This window comes from Malaclemys terrapin, chromosome 10 (genome assembly GCF_027887155.1).
Source record: "Malaclemys terrapin pileata isolate rMalTer1 chromosome 10, rMalTer1.hap1, whole genome shotgun sequence".
Classification (NCBI taxonomy): Eukaryota; Metazoa; Chordata; order Testudines; family Emydidae; genus Malaclemys; species Malaclemys terrapin.
Window position 1 is genome coordinate 56,303,347 of NC_071514.1, and position 25,928 is coordinate 56,329,274.

Sequence of the window (25,928 nt, forward strand, 5' to 3'; positions counted from 1 at the left end):
CACAGATGTGGCCACGCCCCAATCAGGGCCCAGCTGGCCCTCATAAGAGGGCAGTGGGCCAGGAAAACACACACTCTCTCTGCCTGTAGAAGGAGAAGGACCTGGTTGCTGGGGAGCTGAACAGAGTACCAAAAGTGGAACAGGGCTGGGGGAGCTCCAGCCTGAAAACGTCCCAGGCTGCATGCCTTGTGAAAGGCTGGAAAGGGTATGGGGGTTGCAGGGGGGAGCCCAAGGGTAGGCAGAGGTAGCAGGTCCAAATCCCCCTTGCTGATGATGAGTGGCATTTACACTGCAATCTGCCCCACTGAATAGGGGCTAAATGGAGACTGGCAGTACCCATAGACTGTGGCGAGTTGGGGATAGAGAGACTATGGGGTACTGCAGAGGGCAGAACCCTGAGAGAAGAGGCACTGGGGTCCAGGAGGAACATGGGAGGCCAGCGGCAAGGTGAGACACCGGCCTGCAGAGGGCACTCCGGAGGCTGGCAAGCTAATTCCCTGGACGACCAGCAGGAGGTGCCGCCTGGTGAGTCGTTGCCCTGTCACAGTGCACCACCTGCTTTGAAAGTGCAATGACAATGGGGGATGGTGTCCTGGTCTGCCCATGGTGCTGGTGTGTCTGATTGCTGAGATTCTTGAGCTGGCTACAATGCTGCTCTGGACAACAAGAAAACCAGGATAGTTAAAAATAAAAAATCACGTTGTAATATAGGTTTCCTAACCTACCATTTGTGCTTGAAGCAGAGACTTATGTGACCTTCAGAGTTACTAGGCTACTAACCAAGCATCTTACAGTGATTCTTTGTTATTATTAAGATGACATGAATTCAAGGATAACATTTATATTTAGGAACTAAACTTCTCTGCAAATGTTTCTCTTCTGACTCATGCTTTTACATAAAGGTGAAATCTTTGTTTTTTATCTCAAATGCTTAAAATGGCACAAGCTTTTAAACTATTTATTTTCGAATGTTAGGCTTTCATTTAGAAACTATTCTTTGGCAGTATTGTTATGCAAATAGTAGTTAGTACTACAAGAAGCCCTTGAATAAGTATAGTTATATTAATTGGGGAATTAGATAATTGGCAGCCATGCTCAGGCAAACCCACATCCCAAACTAACAAAAGACCTTTCAAGGGATTGTTACAAAGATGGTACGATCTGTAATAATCACTGAAATTTAAGACTATTTTAAAAGCAGAAAGACTTGATGTGGTGTGTGGTGTTTTTTTCTGAAAACAGGCAAGCCTGGACTGATTCGAAGCAGCCTGGTAAGTACTTTCAAGCCTTTTTAAAAAGTAAAATGATGTCTCAGAAAATGAACTGAATAAAGGAAAAAGTCTTAAAATGTAAAACCCTAGAAGATTCAGAGATCCGTCTCCACCAAGCCAAGAGCAACAAAGCTGGTTCTGCATGAACATTAGCTGATTGCACATGCATGAGCTTAGGAAGCATTTAGAGTAGCCCAGTGTTGAGCCAATGGCTGACACTTGAAATTAGGGGTGTGTGTCTGTCTGTCTTAACCTACAATGAGTATGGAAGGGAAGAAATAAAAGCCTTGGAAGCTGGTGAACACGGTCTTTCAACTGCTCATTGTGTCTTGCCCCTCCAAGACAGCACCTCTACAAGTAAGAACCGCTCAGAAGAACCAAATAACCAGGAACACCACAGCACCAAGAGAAACCAAAGTTCCAGCCAGCACTGATTCTGCAGCAAGATGCTTTCACCAAGCCCTCAGCATCATAGGCAGATGAAGTTTTCATAAGCACTACCTGAAATTATTCACTTTTATTTGAGATTTTAATTGGCTATTAAATATTATTGTAACTTAAGGTTTATTTACAGCTTCTCCAGTTAAATAGTAAAATGATTGGATGATGTATTCTTGGAGAGGAGACCTAGATAACCTTAATAAAACAGATTGAGACTTATTTTGAATTTAAAGTCCTTAATTTGTATGTATTTGCCCATCCCAAACCACTTCTTAAAGTGAATTGTGGATTTATAAGAAACCTTGTGACTTTAAGTAACTGATTTAATTTTTTTCTCCAGTTAATAAGTGATCTCAGCATAGCCCTATGAACTCATCTATGCTCTTCTTTTTTTTTTTTAAACAATTTAGGTTATTTACTGTTCATCAAACAAAATTCCTCTGCCTATTTATAAACTGTTTTAGTTTATCTGGGATAAACCGAACAGGATCTGCCTGCTGTTTTCAGGAATCATTAACTTGTATTTTAATTTACCTATAAATCAGTGACCTCCTCACTCTTAGAAGGCTGAAGTGCTGAAAGCGCTGCACAAGAGTCACAACAGAAAGCACTGTAGATCAGCTAACCCCTGGATTTAGTTTTTTTTCTTTATAATCTATAAATAATTTGTTTAACAATCTTGAACTTCTGCTTGTCTGTAGTTGTGGTGCCCCAAAGTCAGGATAAGAACCATGTGTCTAAAATAGTGGGGTCATATCCCTGGATCGGTATGCAGAGAAACAGTTCCCATGATTCAGCCTACCCATCCTTGTTTTTCTAGACTAATTTTAGTAACTGGGGGGGATACGGTTACTTGGCACTCAACAACTAAAGCACCCTTTGCTCACTTCCCCCACCTCAAGTCTTTATTATTACCCAAACATTAGGAATTATGGCAATCAAAAGCTAAGGTTACATGAACAATTAACCTTAACACACAATTTACCCAGCAAGACCATTAAAAGAAACGTTCCCAATGAACAGTGCCCAACTAACCTTAACTCTGTCCCTGGACTTGTTACTATTTTAGGGCCCAATCCAAACTTAAAACAGAAGTTTGCATTACTGGATATGTAAGTATACTACATATGAAAAAACACTGTAAAAGAAAATTTAATTTCCACAGCAAGTACTCCAAAGTTAGGAAATAAAATTAAGGAGCCTGTATATAAGTTGATTTAACAAACAATAGAGATTCAAACAGTAGCTAGCAGAAGCTTTGGAAACGGTTACATATAAATTCATAATACACGTTCTAAAGCCTAGACTTGATTAACAAGATACTCTCATCTTTGTAAAGTATTGCTAATCCAAAATCCTTCAGCATTTTACAGCCAGGCTGGCTGTGAGAGGCTTGCATGCTGTCAGTTTGCCTCCTGGACGAAGGTTCCTGTGTGTGTGTCTGCACTCCAGATAAACCCCCTGCTGTTGGTGCAACCCCTTTGAAGGGGGTACTCCTGAAATGTCACACTGAGCCTCAGGGATTTGCCCCTGAACTACAGCAGTAATGGTGGCAGAGGCTCTGGCCTCAGTTTCTGAGATTGGTCCCAGTAGTGTTTGTTGCTAATGGTTCTGAACCAGGACTTAGAAAATAGGGACTGAGTTTACTTTTAGTTGGCTGTGTTTGGTGTGTAGGGAGGAAGGAACTGCACAGATGGGGGGGGGGGGGCACCTGATTACCTTATACATTCCTACCCAAAGGGAGGCTTTGAGTCCTTTTGGGATTTCTGGAACATCTCAACGGAGAACAGGAGCCCGAGGAGAGGCTACCAAGAGCCGGCCTAGCTGCACATTTTGAGACGAGCACCATATAGACTATCTGACCATCCTTAGTATGGATACTTTGTAAGAATACCCTCATTTGTTTGTTTTAATATTGAATTATAAGATGGCCACTGGTTTCAGCACTGCAGAACCCATCAAAGACTGAGCCTAAACCCACTATTTGCTGAGAAAGGTGTTGGGAAGGAGCAGAGTGGAATGTATTGGCTGTAACTATTCAGGAAGTTGAGTTTATGTATAGTCAATTTTTGTCTTTTATTATCCTAATCCCTTTTCCCATTGTCCCCTATCCTGAATTCCCCATACCTAGTAAAGCCCCAGTTACTGTTTTAGTACTCTGGTAATTGTGACAGCATTTTATTTTTGTGTGCTCTGACTGACACTCTATATGAGATTGGGTGTTTGAATGTTATCTCAAGCACTAGGAGGGGTTTCCTTGGGTGGAGATACCAGGTGTCCTTATAGGTGAGCCCAATACCCATACCAGTGAGGAGAAAAGGGAAGAAGGTTGCAGCTATGTCTGATGGCTTTGTTACGTTTGTTTAATCCTGTAGATTTCCGCTTTTGCAGTCTCAGCTCAATCTCAGTCTTAGTTTGCAAATAGGCATACAGTATGAAGCACACAATACACCACTGGCCAGAAAAGGAGGCAGGTGTCAGAGGCAGGGATTGAATCAGATCGCTACAGTGGCATTCAACTGCCTTAAACCATGAAATTGTCCATTCTCTCCCAGCAGTCCCCTGCCTCATTCACTACACCCTTCCAAGTTCAGCAACAAATGAGACAAGGGTCCTATAGCCAAGTCTTCTTCACTGCACAACCCTGATTCTTTCTCTGAGCATTGTCCATGTGGCCCTTTGTATGAGGCAGGGGTCCTGTGGGGAAAAAATAGTATGTGATCATGTAATTGAAGACTCTATCATAATGCATACATACAAGGGGGCTGAATTAAGGTTGCACAGGCAGCCTTAATTCTGGCATTTCCTACCTTTTGTGTGCTTGACTTTGTAACCTGAATGTTCTTGCAGCGTAGCTTTTGTAAATAATTTTCTAGATTTAAGAAAAATCTTGGAGGGGGAAAAAAATTCTGTGATGTGAAACCCATATTGATTCTCTACATGGGTCATAAGAAGGATTGGAACCTTTAAATCCACAGTACAGGCCTCTCTACCACCTGACCTGAATAACTGACAACAGTAGTAGGCTGTTATCCTCTATGTGGACCAGCACTAGAGGGAAATGGGACAAACAGTTTTTTGTCAGTTGGCTTAACTAATTTGCTGGACAGCAGAGGAATGATGAGACTCAGGAATAATGGGTTCAATTCCAGGTTCTGAGAGGAAGTGTAGACTTTTTTTTTTCCCCTATCCACCCTGCCCTTCCACTGTCCCTAACATGTACCTCCTCCCCTGTCTCTGCTCCTATGTCTCATTCCATGACTTTCCTCTGCCCCTCACAGCCTATTTCTTGCCCTCTTCTCTCATTCCTCACCTGTCTGCATTTGAGCTTCTCCTAAGCCTCACTAGTAGGACTACTGAGAATGCAGGAGAGAGATTCTTCCCTGCTCTGAGTTCCAGTGCATAGCAGCCCCCATCAGCCATAAGGAGCAATTGCAGAGAGGGTCCTGCTCAGCCCCTGCAGCCCTGGGCTGGGGCATGCTCAGTGATAATGCTCATCTTCAGATAGCATGCAAAATGTGACTTTTTTCCCCCCTAGAGTCTTCTAACTTGTCTGAATTTGGGTGATTTTTCTCACAGGAACAGTGAAATACATGTCCCTGAAATGAAGGCAACCTCCCACCCCAACAAGTTTCAAGTTCCTGCTCCAAAGAATGGGGGAAGAGGGGATGGAGCATAGAGATTCCAAATGAAAAAGTGCACACTTTTTTTTTTTTAATTAAACACTGGCAAAACTATGTATTTTTCCCTAATCTCATTCTGAGAAATGGCTGAGTTGTTTTTACTGAAAATTTCTTACAAAAAAACCCAATTCCATCTGAGGCAGATACCAAACTTGAAAAATTTCAGCTGGAACCGTTAAATTTGGCAAAGTTATAAGCAACTGACAACAGGTTCTTATATAATAGACCGTGTTAAGCTGTACTGGGAGAGCTTTTCTACTTGGGATTTCTCTAACTTCCAGTGGAAACAAAACCAATAAATAATGAAGAGACTTAAGAACTCTAGAGCTTTCTGACTGGCTACAGCATCAGTGATGTTATAATCAGGGAATGCTCGGGAGATAGGGTGACAGTGCCCCTTACCAGTGGGTGCAAATTCCATTTCCTAAGACAACCCAGGCCTTGCATTTCAGGGTGACAACTGTTCTCTGGACATAGGGTTAAAGTAGGGTTACCATATTTTGAGTGTCCAAAAAGAGGACACTCCACGGGGCCCCGGCCCCACCCCCAGCCCCACCCATGCCCCCGCCCCAACTCTGCCCCCTCCCCTGCTTCCCGCGAACATTTGATTCACGGGAAGCCTGAAGCAGGCAGCAGGTAAGCTGGGGGAGGTGGGGGGAGGAGGCGCGGCCCAGTCTGGCCCCCGCAACCAAGCGACTCCCTCCGGCGGCCGGCCCCAGCGTCTCCAGCCTGGCTTGGCTCCTGGGGTGCCGGCCCCTGGCCCAGCATCCAGTGGCCAGCCCCTCCCTATTTTCCCGGACATGTTCGGCTTTTTGGGATTTCCCCCCGGACGGGGATTTGAGGCCCAAAAAGCCGGACATGTCCGGGAAAATCCGGACGTATGGTAACCCTAGTTAAAGTCACTTGGCCTGAGCCTGCTTGGGTCAGGCCTCCTTACCACAAAGCAACTGTCAGCCCCCTAATGTGGAAATGCCAAGCTGGGAAAGGAGCTGTAAAGCAGATGCTGGTGCTCTAAACTGCTGTGCTTAAGCAATGGTATCTGAACCCACCCAGAGGGGTGGTTTGCAGCTATCTATGCTGGGGTGGGGTCGACAGGCAGGAGCAGCTCGGCCTTTGTGGCTGCTGTTATCAAATGCAGAGAGGCTGCTCTCTAGTTAGCTGCTGAGGAAGCAACTCTTTGCTCTTTATAATGCTGCGATGACCATAGCGTCTGGAATGCTTGTCAGATGCCAGCCTGTCTGCTGGCCCTTTTTACTCTGGAGTTAGTCCTGTTTTAGCTTGGACAAGGTGATTATTCCCTTGGCATTTAGCCCCAGATCCAAGGCATTCTGAAATGACAGGCTCTCCTTTCCTTGGCACAGATGCACTGCTGCACCAAAGTCCCCTGGGAAAGAAATATATGGCCCTGTGTAACAGAATTGCTGGCTCTCAGCCTCTGGGCAGGCATGCAGGTGTCTACTGCTGAGTCACAGTGGGTCAGGTGCTAACACCTGCCTCAGGGTTCAAGTAGTTATTGCTGAGTCATGCTATCAGGTAGGTCAGCCAACTTCAACAGGATGGAAAGAGACAGATGTGCCTCTTGGGGTCAAAAGAAACCAAGAAGCTAGGACAGAAGAAGCCTTAAAGGAAAAGTCTCGAGAAAAGCTGAGCTCAGGGAGAGAACTGGGCTGAGTTTTATGTGTTACTAATAAACCCCAGCTCTTGAAAGGGTGAGCTGGACACTAACGCAGAGTCTGTGAACTCTGTTGAGGACAGGGTAAGATCCCACCCCATTTACACTTTGCTATGTGCAGCCCTGGAGGATTACAGTTGAACATGAGCTCCCAATGTGATGCTGTGGCCAAAAGGGCTAATGCGATCCCGGGATGCATAAACAAGGAAATCTCGACTACCTCTATATTTACCAGTGGTGTGTGACCGCTGCTAGAATATTGTGTCCAGTTCTGGTGCCCTCAATTCAAGAAGGATGCTGATAAATTGGAGAGAATTCAGAGAAGAACCACGAGAATGATTAAAGGATTAGAAAACCTTCCTTATATTGATAGACTCGATCTATTTAGCTTAACAAAGAAGGATAAGGGGTATTTTGAACACTGGTTTTTAAGTGCCTAAATGGGGAACCAATGTTTAATAATGGGCTCTTCAATCTAGTGAAAAAGGTATAAAACAATCCAGTGGCTGGAAGTTGAAACTAGACAAAATTTTAACAGAGTAAAAACAACAAGGAGTCTGGTGGCACCTTAAAGACTAAGGCTAGGTCTACACTACCCGCCTGAATCGGTGGGTAGAAATCGACCTCTCGGGGATCGCGCTCTTACTCCACCAGCGGAGGTGGGAGTAAGCGCCGTCGACAGAAAGCCGCAGAAGTCGATTTTGCCGCCGTCCTCACAGCGGAGTAAGTCGGCTGCGATACATCGAATTCAGCTATGCTATTCACGTAGCTGAATTTGCGTATCTTAAATCGACTCCCCCCTGTAGTGTAGATGTACCCTAACAGATTTATTTGGGCATAAGCTTTCGTGGATAAAAACCTCACTACTTCGGATGCATGGAGTGATAACCCCGATACTTAACAGAGTGTAATTAACCATTGGAACAATTTACCAAGGGTGGTGGTGGATTCTCCCTGAATGACAATTTTTGCATGAAGATTGGATGACTTTCTAAAAGATCTTAGGAATTATTTTGGGGCAGTTTTCTGGCCTGTGCTATACAGGAGGTCAGATGAGATGATCACAATAGTCCCTTCTGCCTTGGAATCTGTGACACACCCCTCTCCTTGGTAAATACCGTTGGCTGGCTAGGCAGCTCCCTGTCTTGCATGCTGGCTTTTGTGGATCTTATTTTGGGGCTGCTGTCTCTCCCCATTCATTGTACAGGGAACCTAGGTGCCGAACTCACGCTTTGTGAATTTCTCTGATTCCGAAGAAGTGGGATGTAGCCCACGAAAGCTTATGCTCAAATAAATTTGTTAGTCTCTAAGGTGCCACAAGTACTCCTGTTCTTTTTGCGGATACAGACTAACGCGGCTGCTACTCTGAAACCTGTGGATTTTTTTTTTTTAGCTGTCTAAAAGTTAGGTGTGGCAATCATAAGTGTCATCACATCTACGTTCTTTTGTGAAACTAGCCCTATGTGCCTCAGTTCTCCCTCTGTAAAACAGGGGTAGTAATGCTTGCTTCCTCCCATTCTTTGTCGGTCTTGTCTATTTAGATTATAAATGCTTTGAGATAGGGACTTGCTGGCCACAGGAGTAGCTTGGCACAAAGGGGCCTGATCTTATTTGGTCTCTAGCTTCTACTAGTTGCTATTGTAATCTGAGTAATTATTAATATGTTGCATGCAGTGTCGTCGTAGCCATCTTGGTCCCGGATATTAGAGAGACAAGGTGGGTGAGGTAATAGCTTTTATTGGACAAAGTTCTGTTGGGGAGAGAGCTCAAAAGCTTCTCTCACATCAACAGAATTTGGTCCAATAAAAGCTATTACCTCACCCATCTTGTCTCTCTGATTACTAATAGTCTATACAAGGTTCTATATCATAATTTCACATCTAGAGGAAGACTGTTCATTGAGTCTATGGCTGATGGCTTGCCACAGCTTGGAGCTGTTTTATAATCACCTAGGTATAGAGTTGGATGCTGGACCTTCCTGGGTCTGTGGCATGAGCATTGATCCTGTCTATCCCTCTGTGGGGAGAAAAGACTGAGTAAGTGAACCATGCTCTACCTCTGTGTAAATAACATGTTGAGAATAACTAATTCAGATGTCCAAGTGTTAGGTGGGTTTTGCATCAGAGCTCCACAAATGCAGGATGAGCTTTTTTGCTATTAATGCTAGGTCTTGGGTGCAGGTCTTGCTTGAGGAGCATTTGTAGAGCTGTGAGGGAGTCCAGGACTGGCATAGTAGAAAGGTTGCAGACCAGGGCTGAGGGATACTAGCAAAGCTATTGGCAGGCCAAGGCCTGGAGCAGCAGTTAGGTACCTGTAGGAAGCAGTAATTGAATTGCAAAAACTCTCTTTCACAGTTGTTGACATTTTCCATGGGGGATGAGAACAATGAAAGGAGTGTTTCTGGAAGGTTCACACTTAAGTCAGTGGAACAAGTTTCACCCTGCTACACACCCCACCATCACCTTTTCTGCCGCCTTCTCTCCCAAAAGATTGCCTCACCCAGCCTGCAGGACCCTTTCCAGTGGGCAGATAGCCTCTCACTAGCTGCGTGCTGGCCTCCTCCAATCCTGGCCCAGAAGGAGGGCTCCATGTCTGAAATCCCCAACTTCAGGGGCTACTTCTCAGCTCCTGTCCCCAGTCACTTGTGTGTGTGTGTGTGTGTGTGTCAGAGCCTGGGACACAGCAGGAGGCAGAATGGGGGCAGACAACAGAGGGTGGCTTCTGGTAGAGGAAAGGTGCCACTTGGGAAGTATCCTGACCTGACCGTGCCTCTGAGCATGTCAGCAGTGACTCTTTCACCGTCTCTGAAAGAATCCCTGGAAGTCAGCCAGGGCCCAGCTGACACCACTGGCTGTTAGTCTTTTTCCTGGGACTGAACTAGAGACCAGTAACTCTGGCATTTGTTTTGAAGGGCCCGGGGCAGCCCCTGGAGAGAGCGTGCAGACAGGCCTGGAACTGTGGGAAGGTGTCTCTAAAGGTGTAAAGACATTGTCTCCTTGTCACTTTACTCCTGGCAGTGCTGGCTCCTTGCCAGGCCACCTGCATTTGCAGCTCCTGGTGAATTTGTTTGAGTTTCTCCTTTTTTATTTATATTCCTCAGGAATAATCTCCAGCCTCTTTGGATTCTTTCCCCTCTAGCCTGGGAACGTGGGACTAGGTACCTGCTTAGACCAGTTCAATAGGCATTTAGAAGTCAAGATGTCTTCAGAACCCAAGGGAAATGTTTCCGTATTCCAACTTTGTTAAATCCACAATCTGATTATTGTAATAATTTTAAAATACTCCTGTGGAAGCTGTTCAGTTGAATAAAGCAGTTAAATATCTAACCAGCCATAGTTTGATCTTGTTTTGTGATCTTCTGTACTCCTGGTGGGTGGCACTGAAGTAGCCATTAAGTAGCACACACGCCAGGACTGTTGTGACAGTATTGTAATGATTTGTCTGCCTGCATGGGCATAACCAACGGATTCATAGATTTTTAAGGTCAGAAGGGACCATATGATCTTTCAGTCTGACCTCCTATATAACCCAGGCAAGAGAACCTCACCCAGTAGTTCCTGCATCCAGCCCATTAATTTATGCTCTAACTCAGTCATACCTTTTGGAAAGATACCCAAGATTGATCTGAAGATTCCAAATGATGGAGAATTCACCATGTCCCTAGGTAAGTTATTAATTATCCTACCTGTTAGAAATTTGCACCTTATTTCTAGTCTGAATTTATCTAGCTTAATCTTTGAACTGTTGGCTCTTGTTATATGTTTATTTCCTAAATTAAAGAGCCTTCTATTATCAGATATCATTTCCCCATGTAGATACTTGTTGGCTGTGATCAAGTCAACTCTTAACCTTCTCTTGGATAAACCAGATAGACTGAGATTCTGAAGTTTCTCACTATAAAGCAGGTTTTCCAGACCTCAAAACATTCTTGTAGTTCTTTTCTGAATCCTTTTCTACCTTTCAGCATCTTGTGTCCAGTCTGGTGTCCACACTGGAAACAGTTGTGACTTTATTGACATGAACTGTGACCATATAGATTATTGTTGCAACCAGGGTCCTATGGTTGCACCAAGTCTTTTACAGAGGAGGTAAAGTGGGGTGCCTATGGAAAGGTTGTAGTTTGCTGGTTATGATTATGCTGTCTGTATGTGTGTATCATTTTTGTATTTGAAGTTATGAATATTGGCTATGTACTTGTATCTCAATGTGTTTGATTCTAAGTAGCCTCAGTGAAGCACTTGGTCAGCTTCTTGAGAAAGGACTATCTCAATGAGTGCCCAATCAAGAAACACTTAACTGACAATGGACTTTGGAAGACCCCAATCCACATATGAGTTTTCATGGGAATGTTCAAACTAACATGTAAACAATGGAGTCGGCCTGCAAAAAGCGGAATCATTCATGGACATGTGACTTGCCCAGGTGGCTACAAACTCCATCTTGTTTCTGTGCCTTTGCACAGAAGAACAAAGGGGTTTACGCCCACAAGAGAGAGAATATAAAAGGACCTGGAAGACTCTCCATTTTGTCTTCAGCTGGCTCAAGAGATGGCCTCTCCATCCCCAAGAGATGCCTGAAAGAAACTGGAACAAAGGACAGTAACTATGGGGGTGTGAGTGATTGCTAGACCCAGACTAGGAAGGAGTCCAGTCTGTGAAAGGAGCTTATTGGAACATCTCTGGGGGTGAGATTTCATCTTGTAATCCGTTTGTATTAGGCTTAGACTTGCATGTTTTGTTTTGTTTTATTTTGCTTTGTAACTTACTTTGTTCTGTCTGTTATTACTTGGAACCACTTACATCCTACTTTTTATACTTAATAAAATCTCTTTTGTTTATTATTAAACCCAGAGTAAGTGATTAATACCTGGGGGAGCAAACAGCTGTGCATATCTCTCTATCAGTGTTACAGAGGGTGGACAATTTGAGTTTACTCTGTGTAAGCTTTATACAGAGTAAAACTGATTTATTTGGGGTTTGGATCCCATTGGGAGCTGGGTGTCTGGGTGCTAGAGACAGGAGCACTTGCTAAGCTGTTTTTAGTTAAGTCAGCAGCTTTGGGGGCGTGGGTCAGACCCTGGGTCTGTGTTGCAGCAGATTAGCATATCTGGCTCAACAAGACAGGGTTCTGGAGGCCCAAACTGGCTGAGAAAATGGGCTCAGAGAGAGGTAGTGTCAGCACATCAGGTGACAGTCCCAAGGGGGTCTCTGTGACCCAACCCACCACAACAGTATCCACTAATGTTGTATGCAGAAGTAATATAACCTCCCTACTACTACTTGATAGTCCTCTGCTTATGCTTTCAAAGATTTCATCCTCTTAGGTGCAGCATGGGAACTCCTCTTCAGCTGGTTTACTCCACGATCCCTAAATCCTTGTCTGTTAACATTTCAATGTTATCACAATAGTCATAAGACAGGGGTGGGCAAACTACACCCCATGGGCCGGATCCAGCCCGTCCGGGCTTTGGATCCGGCCCAAGGGATTATCACCCCTGTGGTGCTGCGGGCCCCGCGCCACTCCCAGAAGTGGCCGGCAGCACATCCCTGAAGCCCCTGGAGGAAAGGGGGCAGAGGGCTCCGTAAGCTGCCCTCACCTGTAGATATCTCCCCCACAGCTCCCATTGGCCGGGAACAGGGAACTGCGGCCAATGGGAGCTTCAGGGAAGGTACTCACAGATGAGGGCAGCGCGCGGAGCCCTCTGCCCCTCCTCCCCCAGGGGCTGCAGGGATGTGGCGCAAGTCACTTGCAGGAGCAGCACGGGGCCAGGGCTGCTCAGGGAGTCTGCTCTGACTACCGTGCATGCTGCTGCCACCCCAGAGCCGCTCTAGGTAAGCGGTGCCAGGCAAGAGCCTGCACCCCAACTCCCTGCCCTGAGCTCCCTGCTGCATGCTGCACCCCTCCCTGCACCCCAAACCCCTGCCTTGAGCCCCCTCGTACACTCCACACCCCTCCTCTCCCCCAACCCCTTGGCCTGAGCCCCTTCCTGCACACTGCACCTTCTCCCACACTCCCTCCTGCCCCCCAACCGCTGCCCCAGCCCTACATTCATGGCCCTGCATGCAATCTCCCCACACAGATGTGGCCCTTGGGCCAAAAAGTTTGCCCACCCCTGCCATGAGAGCTAGAGACTTACTCTTTGGTTTAAACAGTATGCTGGAGAAAACAAACAAAACTCTTCCAGTGATAGTTCTTCACAGCACACATCAGGCAAAAGGTCTCCAGTTGTTCTTCTCCCCTACCTGGGGCTTCAATCAGCAGATTCCTAGGTTAGGAGGACACAAAGCAGCTCTTCTCCCTTTCTCTCATTTTCCCTCTTTTCTATTTCCCTTTTATGGCTTCCACCACTCAGGAGGCACTGCTGTCAGTTCCACTGTCTGGTAGCCTAATAAGCCACAGCCTCCAGCATTTCTTTCCAGTCCTGGCCGTCTCTAAGGACTAGTCTCCTCCTTTCTGCCCAGTAAAGCAGTTCATACAGCGACTGATCACTTATACCCCATCACAATCCTCTGGGTACGGAATGTTTTAATCAGAGTACACACCACTAATAGGCCTTCCGATTGGGGTAGTGATGGTATGGGATATGTGAACTAGAATATAACAGCATAGAATGAAGGCTGATATAAACAAGATTGTAGGCTTGGAGGAATTAATTCATTGAGGGTGTATTACAAGCTAAGAGAACCTTCTCACCATCCTCCACTGAAACTGCCAAATCCCACCCCAAGGAGCTATCCAGAGTGGAAACGATTTCATTGATCCTGAGTGCCTATAACCTGCATAAAAGCTGAGTGCCAAGCACTGCAAAGAACTCTCATCCTATTGTGCTGAAAAGATCACACGCATTCAGGAAGCCTTCTCAAACAGCCTGGCTCTGCCCCACCTGCACCCACTAACCAACAGCCTGCCTGCATTCCCCGAGTTCAGTACATTCACTCATGACAAAGTTCTTGACCCAAGACCTATGAATGTGACTCATGCCCCTATTGGCTTGTGAAAGCAAATTATGAGCAGCTAGTGCCATTCCTGACTGGAATAGCCAACACCTCATTCAGGGAAGGGATCTTCCCTTCCTCCTTCAAACATGCAATAGTCCAACTAGCACTAAAAAACCTCATCCTGAATATATTGGTACTAGCTATGACAGATATTACATCCATCTACATGCAGTATGTTTGGGGACTGTTGCATTAACTTTATGAATGGCATAAATAGGTGTCATAGCACCTATCTTTAAAAAGGGGAACAAAGAGGATCCGGGAAATTATAGACCAGCTAGCCTAATTTTAATATCTGGAAAGATACTAGAACACATTATTAAACAACCAATTTGTAAGCACCTAGCGTATAATAGGGCTATAAGGAATAGCCAACATGGATTTATCTAGAATAAATCATGCCAAACCAACCTAATATCCTTCTTCAGTAGGGTTATTGGGCTAGTGGATAGCTTTAGACATGATTTTTCTTGAGTTTTAGTAAGGCTTTTGACAGTCCCCCATGACATCTTCATAGGCAAACTAGGGAAATTGGTCTAGATGAAATTACTATAAGGTTGGGTGCGCAAGTGGTTGAAAGACTGTACTCAAAGTAGTTATCAATGCTTCACTGTCAAACTGTGAATACTTATCTACTGGAGTACCAAAGGGGTTTGTCTTGCATCCAATACTTTTTAACATTTTAATTAATGACCTGTTAACCAAGCACACAAACCCTTACAGAAGGGTCTGAAAGACTTTGGAACCTCTCAGAGATCTCTATGTGGAAAATGGGAATCTGGCCCTCTGAGCAGCATACAGCAATCTTCAGAAATTCGAGAGCCTCAGCCGGAGCACACCTGCTGGGAGCTCTGAGACTCTTCCTCCCCACTGGACAGAAGTCTCTATCCCACACCCCACTGCAAGGCAGAGGTCCTGAACTCCCCCCACCCCGCCAGCCTAGTAGGTGGAGAATGGGAGATCGGGGGGGCTTATGAGCTGCACTTTAACAGTAAAATAGCCGCATGTGGCTCACAAGCCACAGTCTGGCCACCCCTGCTCTAGATCCTTGATTGTTTTATTATGTTTTCTCTGCATTGCTTGTCCTTAAATCAAGGTACTCAGTGTTGAAAGAGCTGTTTTGTTATTGGTAACCCCCAGGCCAGTATACATTGTTCATAGCTCTTGAAAAGAAAGCAAAGTGAAGGGGATGGAAGTTAGACCTGGTGGGAATAACACCACTCTGTTTCAGGGCTGCTGCAGCCTAATATGCCAGTCATGGAACTAAAACTGCATGAGTGGCATTGATGAATGATCTCCTCCTGACAGGGGGCAGACATCCATTCTTACTCTGCTGGACCCATCTGCAGCATTCAACATTGTCAACCATGAGATTGGTTGCTGTCTTGACTGAGAGGTGGCAGATCCCCAGGGTAATGCACTAAAATGGGTTGAGTCCTTCCTGACGGGACCCAGCGAATGAGTAGTGACAGGAAACTGCTCTTCTATCACTAGACCACTCACTTGTAGAATCCCACAAAGATTGAGTCTCTCTCTATTCAACAATCTACATGAAGCCCACAGATGAACTGGTCAGATGACATGAATTCAAGTCCCAGAAATATGCAGATGACGCATAGTTCTACCTATTCTTCACCAGATATGACCATATCATTACCACCAAGATGGCTTGGAGGAGAAGATCAGCTCATGGATGAAGAACAGCTAGCTGAAGTTGAATCCGAGCAAAAGACCCCATTCTTTGTGTACAGTGACCCAGCCTCAGTTATTCACACCTTTGTCACCTCTCAGGTGGATTACAGCAATGCAATATATCTGGTCATGAAGGCTTCAGCACCTAGAAAATTCCAACTAGCACAGAATGCTGCAGTGCATGTCAGCAACACTCGCTACTGCAAGCAGAGCACACTCATCCTCCACTGTCTACCCATAAAATACTGAATCGAGTTCAAGGTCTCGGTTCTTATAGTCAGGGCATTGTATACAGGTATAATCTCCCATCTGGCACAAGAGTGTTTTTGTTTTTGTTTAGTTAAATCCCTCCCCAAGTGACATAAACTAAACCAAAAAAGGGCATTCACACCAGAATAAGAGTGTCTACACAGTAGGTTATTCTGATATAACTATTTCACTTTGAATTCACATCCTATGTTATACCAAAATATCTTTCCTGGGTAGACAAGGCCTGAGTATCTCTTAAGTAGAAGAGAGGCCTTGCTGTTCCAGAGGGAGTCCACGACCACTTTGTTCAATCTTTTTCTTTGTTTCAGGGCCCAGGTGTGAACTCTCATGATGCCTCTCATGGTGCCTGCAAGAGCCTCCAGCAGAGGATGCCCCTGTGATGGCTGCTTTCTTGTGTTGGTGATTGGACTTATTCAGTCTTAGCAGGTTGTAATCACGAGCCTGTGGGCTGTGTCTCCTCTGTAAATGAGGTTGTTTAAACTGTCTAAGCAGCGGTATGTGTGTGTGTGTGAGTGGGGGGGGGGTTCGCTCCCTTTTGTCAGACTAAGACCTTGTCTACACCTAACATTTTTACTGGCATAGCTATAACAGTTAAGGGAGTGATTTTTTACCAACATAGCTATGCTGTCAACCCCTCTAATGTAGAAAGGTTATACAGGCATAATCTATGCCAGTAATCTGAAATGACATAGGCTACATCAGTATAAGCAATTTTATATTAACATAACTGCATCCACATTAAAGGGTTTTGCCAGTTAGTTATATCAGTGTAACTGTACTGGCAGTATTTCCTAGTATAGACAAGGCCTAATACACCATTTTAGAAATGAAGCACCTAAATCACATTTTGGATACAGATCAAAATATGCAACTAATACAGAGATACTTATAGTCATATACTGTCCTCTGCCTCTCTATTCTAGTTTAGTCCAGTCTTTATACCATACCCATTACTGTGCTGAGTTCCTTTCAGAATTAGAAAAGCCAGACACCCTGAAAAATCCCCAGATGGTACCAAACAACAGCTGTCTGCTCAGCAAGACATGTCACTATGATTGCATCACTGAGGCGCTCCAATCTTCTGCACTGACTGCTCAGTGCATAGAACCCCATTCAAGGTCTCTGCCCTCATGTTCAAAGCAGGATGTGGGCACTGAGAGATGCTGCTCCCTCCATGACCATGACAGCTATGTCACATTGGAATAATTAAACTGTCAGCCAAGAGCAAGGGGTCAGGAATTCAGAAGATGTCACTTTCACAGGAGCTGGACTTAGACTGTGGAGCCATCTCCTGCAATGAGAGACATCAGGCCTCACAACATTCAGCATTAAATGCAAAGCCTCTTTCTTCACCTTTGCTTTCCTTCAGTAATTTTTATACACACATAAAATCCAACAAAATAAATCAAATAAATACATTAATCAAGCTCTGTCCCCCAAATGCTGGGAAGGAAAATTGTTATTTTTGTTTCTTTATTGGGAGGTACTCAGAAACTACTCTGATTGATTGATAGATACTACTAGTGAGGGAAGGACTTCCAAGCCAAGAATGCTACAATATCCTATATTATTTGCCATATGCAAATCTAAACATGACACCATTGCATAGTTCCTTTACCTGATTCTCATGAGAGCAAGTTGCTACTGATATAGTAGGACCGCGGGAGACAGCACCAGTGGCAAACATGCCATTATACTATTGCTGTAACTGATTACTTTGGCAAATGGTCACAAGTAACTTTCAATTTCAAAAGTTATCTAGTTCTTAATTCTCAGCAGAGTCCAGAACAACTACATTCTGACAATGGACCTCAGTCCACATCAATGGAATGTAAAGAATTCCTAAAGGAGAGAAATGTTAACCACATTATTTTGCTCCACACAAAGCACATCATCAATTCTGCATTCTCATGCCATTTGTTATTCTCTGGCCAATGGAAAAATAGAATGTTCTAATCAAATTTAATCAAGACTGTTTGCAAACAGCTAACTTAGAAGGAAAGCCCTGGGAATGATCTGCCTTTCAGGACCATGAGATACCTGATATATTCTGTTCTATTCTATACAGGTTCTTGTGCCATGCTCAGCCCCACAGCACATGAACACCTTTCAGTAGTGCATTAAGCAATATGACTAACATGTCACGTGTTGTTTGTTCTCTTATCCTCTCCAAAGGGGGAGACATATGTGCAGTGGAGTGTTCTTTTTTGGTAGCGGTTTATATAGATCTCTCCTCACCTCAGGTGTTTGGCCTCTTGCTCTTACCTGTTTCAGGGTGGGATCTTGTGATTCTCCTACTCTGTGAATGTTAGTACAGAGCAATGCGCTTGGGTCCATTCCATTCACAGAGTAGGAGAAGTATGCTCAGAGAGACTAGAAAGGGGACAGAGCAAGCAGCCATTGCTAACACCACCAATTGAGCTACCAGTTATCTACAGGTGTTTCTCCAGGACTGGTCCAACTAATGATTGCAGAGCTTGGTCTTAAATCATCTGATCAGAGATATCCACAAACTGGCATGAACTAGTTCACTTAAAGTTGCAGCATACTGGTCTGTGAAAGGGACAGGGAAAATGTAATTGTACATGGTGAGAGCCTGCTGGGCAGCGGTGATGGGGAGTGTAGTGTACTCTATGAGAATGTACGAGGGTGAAGATAATCTTTCAGTGAAAGAAAATTATTTGTCTCATATTAAAATTCCATGTGCTGGTGGGTGGAGGCTAATAAAGAGCAGCAGTGTCTCTGAACCACATGCTGGCTCCAAATTGCTCTTTTGGGAGGTGCTGAAGGGACTTGTGGATTTATCTCTTATTTCTGTTACTGGACAATTTTTTTGCCTGGTTTGTGTGGTTGGAGCATCTGGAAATAATCTGCAATTGTTGAATTGCTTCAGTAGAAAGGAGCTTTGAGAATGGTCAGTCTGTGCCTTGAGTAAGCCCAGCCCTCTGCAGCAGCAACTAACAGCCGAGGCTATTGCTGTGGTCACACCATGACCAATGAGAGGGGCTGTGGATAGACAGATAGTCATTCTCTGCAGGGCTCTCTTTTAAGCACTCTCAGAGTATTCACTGATTTCCCTGTTGATATGGGTGTGAGTAGGAATGTGTTGGGGTGGGTGTGGTGCAGATGAGCTAATTCTTCCTTGGGAGTGTAGTTCCTGGGCAGCCCCCACACTCCTCCTTTACTGCATTTTGTAATTCAGATCATTAAGGTGAAAAGCAGGAAGCAGTAATGCTGCAAACAAGGCAGCAATTCTGAAGGTGGGGTGGGAGAAATCCAGAATAAAAATGGTATAAATTTAAAACAAGAGGGAAAAAAATAGCATAGTGCTGGAAAATTGGGACCAGAGGGTAGGCTAATGGCAGGGCTAGCATAGGGCGAGTAGAGAAAGTGTTCATGAAGTGCCAAGAAATGGAGGGAAGAAAAACAAGGGCACCAGAATATGAAGAGCTGAGGGGTGGAGAACAGTGGGCAGGTAACAGAGGCTGGAGAATTGGAAATAAGACAACTATGAAACAGAGTGTGAAGGACATAGCTGCCAAATTTTGTGCAACTCCATGTGACATTCATTCACATTATAAAATGGAATAATTTGCATGTAATAGTAAATACACATTTTAAAAAATGGTGTGGATTTCTTAAAGGTGAAAAGGGCAGCTCTGGTGAATGAAACCTTCAATTTATTTACAGAGCAGTACTAGGGTGAGCTTCCCCCACTCACTACCCTGCCAGCCTAGGTTATGGGATAAGTCAGTCTCTGTGGCCATTCCAGTTCTTGGCCTCTCTGCCAATTAGTTCAAAGTGTGGGGGTAAGAGTGTCATGTGGGAGCTGGAGATGAGATACTCTCATCCCAAATTTATCTTGCATCAAGGCCACCAAATGCCCATTAGAGAGGAACAACTTAATTCCAGCTTAACTGGGCTGCTTTTGGACTGCTGACCTACAGGGAAAAGGCACTGAATCCTATTAGTATCATCCTGAGGAATCCAGCGCCTATAAGTGCTAATAAGACACCCTCAAGAGGGAGGTTATTTTCTGAGAAGATAAGTTTATTAAATCTAGTTCTGACCTCTTCCAAGTTCACACAAGCAACATGTCCCCCACACTGTGTGTGGCCTCTTTCACACAACCCTTGTGTGTCTCACCCCATGCTGAAAGGGGCAGCTCCCATTAATCGAAACACAAACCCTAAATATGCAACACTAAAACAGACACAACATCCACATTCATCTCTTAGTACAGTATTTTGCAATACAAAATGATTTAAACAGTTTTCCCAAGGGCCTCACACTAATTTGCATATACTTCTTGAGCAGTATTGGAACTCAGGTTGTTCAGGTGGGATGAGGGAAAACATATTTTTGTCCTTGATGAGAAGCAGCCCATACCAGCTTCAGCATCACTTTATCTGCAGGTTACACAGCTATTTGTGAACTAGCACTAGAATGCTGGGTATTCCTGGGTTCTTTCCTTGGCTCTGAGAGCAGAGCCTGGTCTAAGGGTTAGTTACAGCACAGACGAGTGTAACAAAGCCCCTGACTGAGTTGTCCACAGGGAATAAGCCTCTTGGACGTAAAAGCCTCTTGATGTAAAAGTTTAGCTTGAGTGGTAGTGGTAATTTAGCTTGAGTGGTAGAAGCTCAAAAGACAATGCATATTAGGTATAGAGACCAGCAGGATCTGTGAAAGGACTGAATGATAGCTGCTCCCCCCAAATCAAGGGATGAGGCTTGGGTTAATCTGAATTGCTAAGTGCACTGATGTAATAAGAACAGTCCTTGATGAAACTCCTCACTGAGCTCAGTGCCCCTTCTCTAAAGCTATACAGGGCTTTTTGAAGCACTGCCAGTGTAGTGGCACGAACTGCAACTGGCACATTTTCCCAACAGTAGCAGTTACCACTGTGTAAGGATGGCCTTTACTTACCCAGGAGAATTTGCTACCTCTGGACCTTTCACATCTTCTGGTCCTGGGGCACATTTCGCATCCTCTAGTCTAGTGGTTCTCAACGGGGGGTACACCATACGCAGAGGTCTTGTAGGGGGTACACTGGGCAGATCTCCAAGACATAGGGTGGAATAACACTGGGCAAGGGCAAGAGGAGAAGGGAGCACCGGGACTATTTAAGGCTTGCCTGCACAATGAAAGTTACTCTGTACTAAATGAGGGTGTGAAGCTGAAGTGGAGCAACTGTTCCGGAATAACCGCAAGTGTGGACATTTCTGGACCGGGAGTTCCCCACGGTCTACCGGAACGGCCGGCTGAAGGCAGGGGGCATCTCCCTGGCTGTGTGAGGGGCTGCCCGGCTGAGCCGCTTCCGTTGGGCTCAGGGGGGGCAGCTGTCCCGCACCGCCACCAGCAGCATTCCTGCGCCGTGACTCAGCGCAGATAGCGCGCCGCGACGGGCGGGCGGGCGGCCACCACCCCAGCGGGAAGGGCACGGGGGTGCGTGGCGGAGCCGCGGACGCACGCAGCAGTTCCTTTGCCGGGCGCCGGCTGCTGAGCGCGGCGCGGCTCGCAGCTCCGATTTGCATGCTCGGGCTGTGAATGGCGTTGCCGGCCGGCCGGCCCCTGGCACGGGGGCGGAGTCTGCGCTGCCTGCTCTGGGCGAGTTTGCGAGCGGGGGCCCCTTAGCCGCACCGGGGCGGCCCGATCGCTGGATCTATCGCTCGCTGCCGGGCGGGCCCCGCGCGGAGCCCAGACGGCTGCCCGGTGAGTGTGGCTGCCTGGCGCTGGATGCCGGGCGGGGGCCGGCGCTGGGGGCCAGGCGGGCGCCGCCGCGGGGGAGCGGCCCCGGGGCCCTCGGAGGGGTGCAGGGGGTGCGGCCGCGGGCCGGCCGCTGGGCCCAGGGTGGGAGAGGCGCCTCGGCACGGCAACAGCCCCGGACCCAGCTTCGCCGGGTGGGCAGCCGTTCGGGCGCCGGGCTCGGTGCTGCCCCGAGGAGCCGCCTCAGCCCGGCTCCAGCGAGGGTAGGGCTCGCCACCGCCGCCCCTCGGCCTGGCGCGCACGTGAGCTGCGGGCTCTGCTGCCGGCCACCTGCCGGGAGGGCGGCCCGAGACGGCGCCGCACCCCGCCCGGGAGCCCCCAACTGGCGGGTTCCCTGGGGGCTGTGTGGGGCAGGCGGCTGCTCGCGGCCCCGCGCCCTCGGGTGGGGCGAGCTCCCTCAGCACTCCGCTCCGGCTTGGCTTGGCCTAGAGACCGGAGTCTCCTGGGTCGCTGAGGGACTGGGCGCTCCTGTCCGCGGGGTGGGGTGCAGGCTGTCCGGGCTGGGGGACGGGACGGTGCTGATGTACGTGTGAGTTTGTAACCCCAAAGGCCGGGCCCGAGAGCCAGAGTCGAGTTACTGCCGCCAAACCGTTACTGATCCGACAGAGTCAGAAGGCAGCTGAGCCCACCGCTCTTTGTAACCTAAAACCGGGTAAACAGCTTGGGCTGGGATCTGGTGCGCTGAGAGCGGAGCCTGAGCCCTAGCAGGCCCGGGGTCTGTCCAGCCACGCAGCCTGGAGATGGAAATTCAATGGTTGATACTTGTTGCAGGCATCCAGTCTGGCTTCATTTCCTCTTGGGCCCTGGGGATGATCCCAGAGGAAAGTGAGGTGGTGGTGGTGAAGCAAATTCCGTCCGTGTGGAAAGCACTGACTGGAGCAGGATGGTGGGAGAAGTGAATTCAGGCATTAAGGTCCTTTGCTACTTGCTGTGGGAGTGGGACCTACACTTGGGAGTGCTGGAATTTGCAGTTGCACTAAGGCTGTAGATCTGCTCCTGGGTGCACCCAGTAACGTTCTTTTATTTGGAATTTGGCCTGGAGAGGGGAGGGGATGTATGACAGTTCCCGGACATGTTCACAGTTGTGGGGAAGGGCTCAATTGGGAAATCTCAACAGATTCTATACTGTGATGTGCACATCCCCCAAATAGTTTTGGTGGGATTAGTCTAGTGCATCTCCCTCAGCTGGCAAGAGCCCCTGGTGGACACTAGTGTGAGAGATGGCAGGCAGCCCCTGTTCCCAGGAGTGCCTGAATGTAGCTGTGAGCAAGCCTGGACTGCATACTTGGGCTGGAGTTAGTGTCCGTCCTGCTTAGTGACTCATGGATATGTTGTGGGGTTTCAAGGCAAGTGATCAGCAGGCAGTAACCTGGCTCTGTGCTAAGACATCCTCCCCTCAAAAATCTGGCTTATCCTGCATGCACATGTGCATCCCTCGGGACTCTACCTTTCAAACAGGTTCAGTTCACTGGGTGCATATTGGGATCTGCTTGGGCAGAAGCTGGGATAGTTAGGGAGCTTCAATGGTCCTACTCAGAGGACCTGTCCCCTGCTGGCTCCTTGTTTTCTCTTCCTGTCACAGGCCCTGCTGGCCCAGTACCAGCAACAGCTCTGCCTCGCAACGTAATCCCCACTAGTATGTGGGGGTGTCACAAGGGCAGTCCAGCTCCTCACTCTGCCTCATGGACCACGCTCAGGAAGGAAAAGGCTCAATCCGCATCCTTTCTGCTAGCTGCTCTACAAGGCAGCTGAGGATAACGCCTGACACAGGGCTTGGTGGAGCCCATAGCTTGAAGCACAGACATCTGAGGCTGCTCTAAGTTACACTGGGAGCTATCTTGGCCTTTAGCCAGCCCAGGACTGGGGAGGCAGAAAGATAGTTTTGAGTCACCCCCTTTCCCTGTTCTCCTCGGGATGGCAAGTGTAAACTCAGTCTAGCTGAGGATGGAGCCTAAGATCTTCAGATGGATCTTGGATTCAGGAAGAAACGTGTTTGTCACCAAATGCAGCCTGGCTGCTCGGACAGCAGCCTTGAGGAGCCCTTGGCTATTGATAATATTCTCAGAGTCACTGAAACGTGAGTGGGACAGGCCCCATCAGCTCACTAGTCCAGTCCTTGCACTGTTTCTCTCCGTAGATTGCAGACAATATCATTGAGATGAGAATATTTTCATGCTACTGGCACTCTACACAAATGGCACACAGCTAACGGCACTCAAATGTGTAAGTCCCCTAGATGGCATGCTCGTGGCCTTGGGACATGGGAGTCATGAGAAATTAATTTGCACTAACCTGCCTGAGTCCGGTGAAGGGCAAAATATACTGTGAGGGGCAGAATCCATGGCATGCTATCATCCCCCATTAGGCAGAAAATTTCCAAAGTAAGTTTAAGTAGTCAAGCAAAGGGACCTCCAGCCTTTCCTTGGGGAGCCGACTCCACAGCTTGATATTTCTCCGTGTCAGGAAGTTTCCCTGATGTCCAGTCTGAAGATTCGTATCCCCATTACAGCTGGTTGTTCCCAGTGCATAATCCTAAATAATTCTTCCCCTTCTTTGATGTCTACTCCCTTCATGCTCCTGGAGTCGATAGCTACTCTACCTTCTCTGCCCCAGCTGCTGGATGCACAGCATGCAAGTGGGGCCTTCTGTGGTGTGGAAGTAGAGCAAGAACTGACAGGGATTTGAAGGGGATTGCAATGCATACAGTCTCTTCTGTGAGCAAAAGTCAGGCTAGCTGTAACCCTAATAATGCGAGATTTGTAGAAGCGAGGATTGTGTGAGGCGAGTGGGAAAGAACTGTGTGAGAAGTTGTTGCGACCTTGTTAGGGCTGTCAAGTGATTAAAAAAATTAATCACGATTAATCATGCAATTAAACAATAATAGAATACTATTTATATAAATATTTTTGGATGTTTTCCACATTTTCAAATATATTGATTTCTATTACAACACAGAATACAAAGTGTACAGTGCTCACTTTACTTTTTATTATGACTATTTGCACTGTAAAAATAGTATTTTTTTCAATTCACTTAATACAAGTACTGTAGTGCAATCTGTTTATCATGAAACTTGAATTTACAAATATAGAATTATGTAACTTGCAAAAATAACTGCATTCAAAAATAAAACAATGGAAAACTTTAGAGCAAACGAGTCCCCTCGGTCCTACTTCTTGTTCAGCCAGTCGCTCAGACAAACAAGTTTGTTTACATTTGCAGGAGATAATGCTCCCCTTTCTTGTTTACAATGTCACTTGAGAGTGAGAACAGGCGTTTGCATGGCATTATTGTAGCTGGTGTTGCAAGATATTTACGTTCCAGATGCGTTAAAGATTCATATTTCCCTTCATGCTTAAATCACCATTCCAGAGGACATGAATCCATGCTGATGATGGGTTCTGCTCGATAATGATCCAAAGCAGTACAGCCCAATGCATGTTTATTTTCATCATCTGAGTCGGATGCCACCAGCAGAATGTTGATTTTTCTTTTTTTTTTGGTCGTTTAGTTTCAGCATCGTAGTGTTGCTCTTTTAAGACTTCTGAAAGCATGTTCCACACCTCGTCCCCCTCAGATTTTGGAAGACACTTCGGATTCTTAAATCTTGGACCGAGTGTTGTAGCTATCTTTAGAAATGTCACATTAGTACCTTCTTTGCGTTTTGTCATATCTGCGGTGAAAGTGTTCTTAAAACAAACAACATGGTGGGTCATCATCTGAGACTGCTATAACATGAAATATATGGCAGAGTGAGGGTAAAAAACAGGAGACATACAATTCTCTCCCAAGGATTTCAGTCACAAATTTAATTAACACATTATTTTTTAACTACTGTCATCAGCATGCAAGCATGTCCTCTGGAATGGTGGTCAAAGCTTGAAGGGGCATACAATTTTTTAGCATATCTGTTACTTAAATATCTTGCAACGCCAGCTAAAAAAGTGCCAGGTGAATGTCTGTTCTCAGTTTCAGGTGATCTTGTAAATAAGAAGCGGGCAGCATTATCTCCCGTAAATGTAAAACAAACTTGTTTCTCTTAGCCATTGGCTGAACAAGAAGTAGGACTGAGTGGACTTGTAGGCTGTAACGTTTTTTACATCGTTTTGTTTTTGAGTGCAGTTATATAACCAAA

The 25,928-nt window shown here is 46.2% G+C and overlaps 1 protein-coding gene across 3 annotated transcripts in view; it reads left to right on the forward strand.

Annotated features, from left to right (window-relative positions):
* The first annotated feature begins 21,508 nt into the window (after positions 1-21,508).
* Positions 21,509-25,928, forward strand: part of RHBDF1 (rhomboid 5 homolog 1) — a 103,674-nt gene continuing 99,254 nt past the window's right edge. Inside the window, exon 1 of one of the 3 annotated variants that reach the window (XM_054042724.1) lies at positions 21,509-21,739. The gene's annotated coding sequence lies outside the window, so the exon portion shown is untranslated. The remainder of the gene's footprint in view (positions 21,740-25,928) is intronic. The other 2 variants (XM_054042722.1, XM_054042723.1) reach the window with 2 other exon arrangements.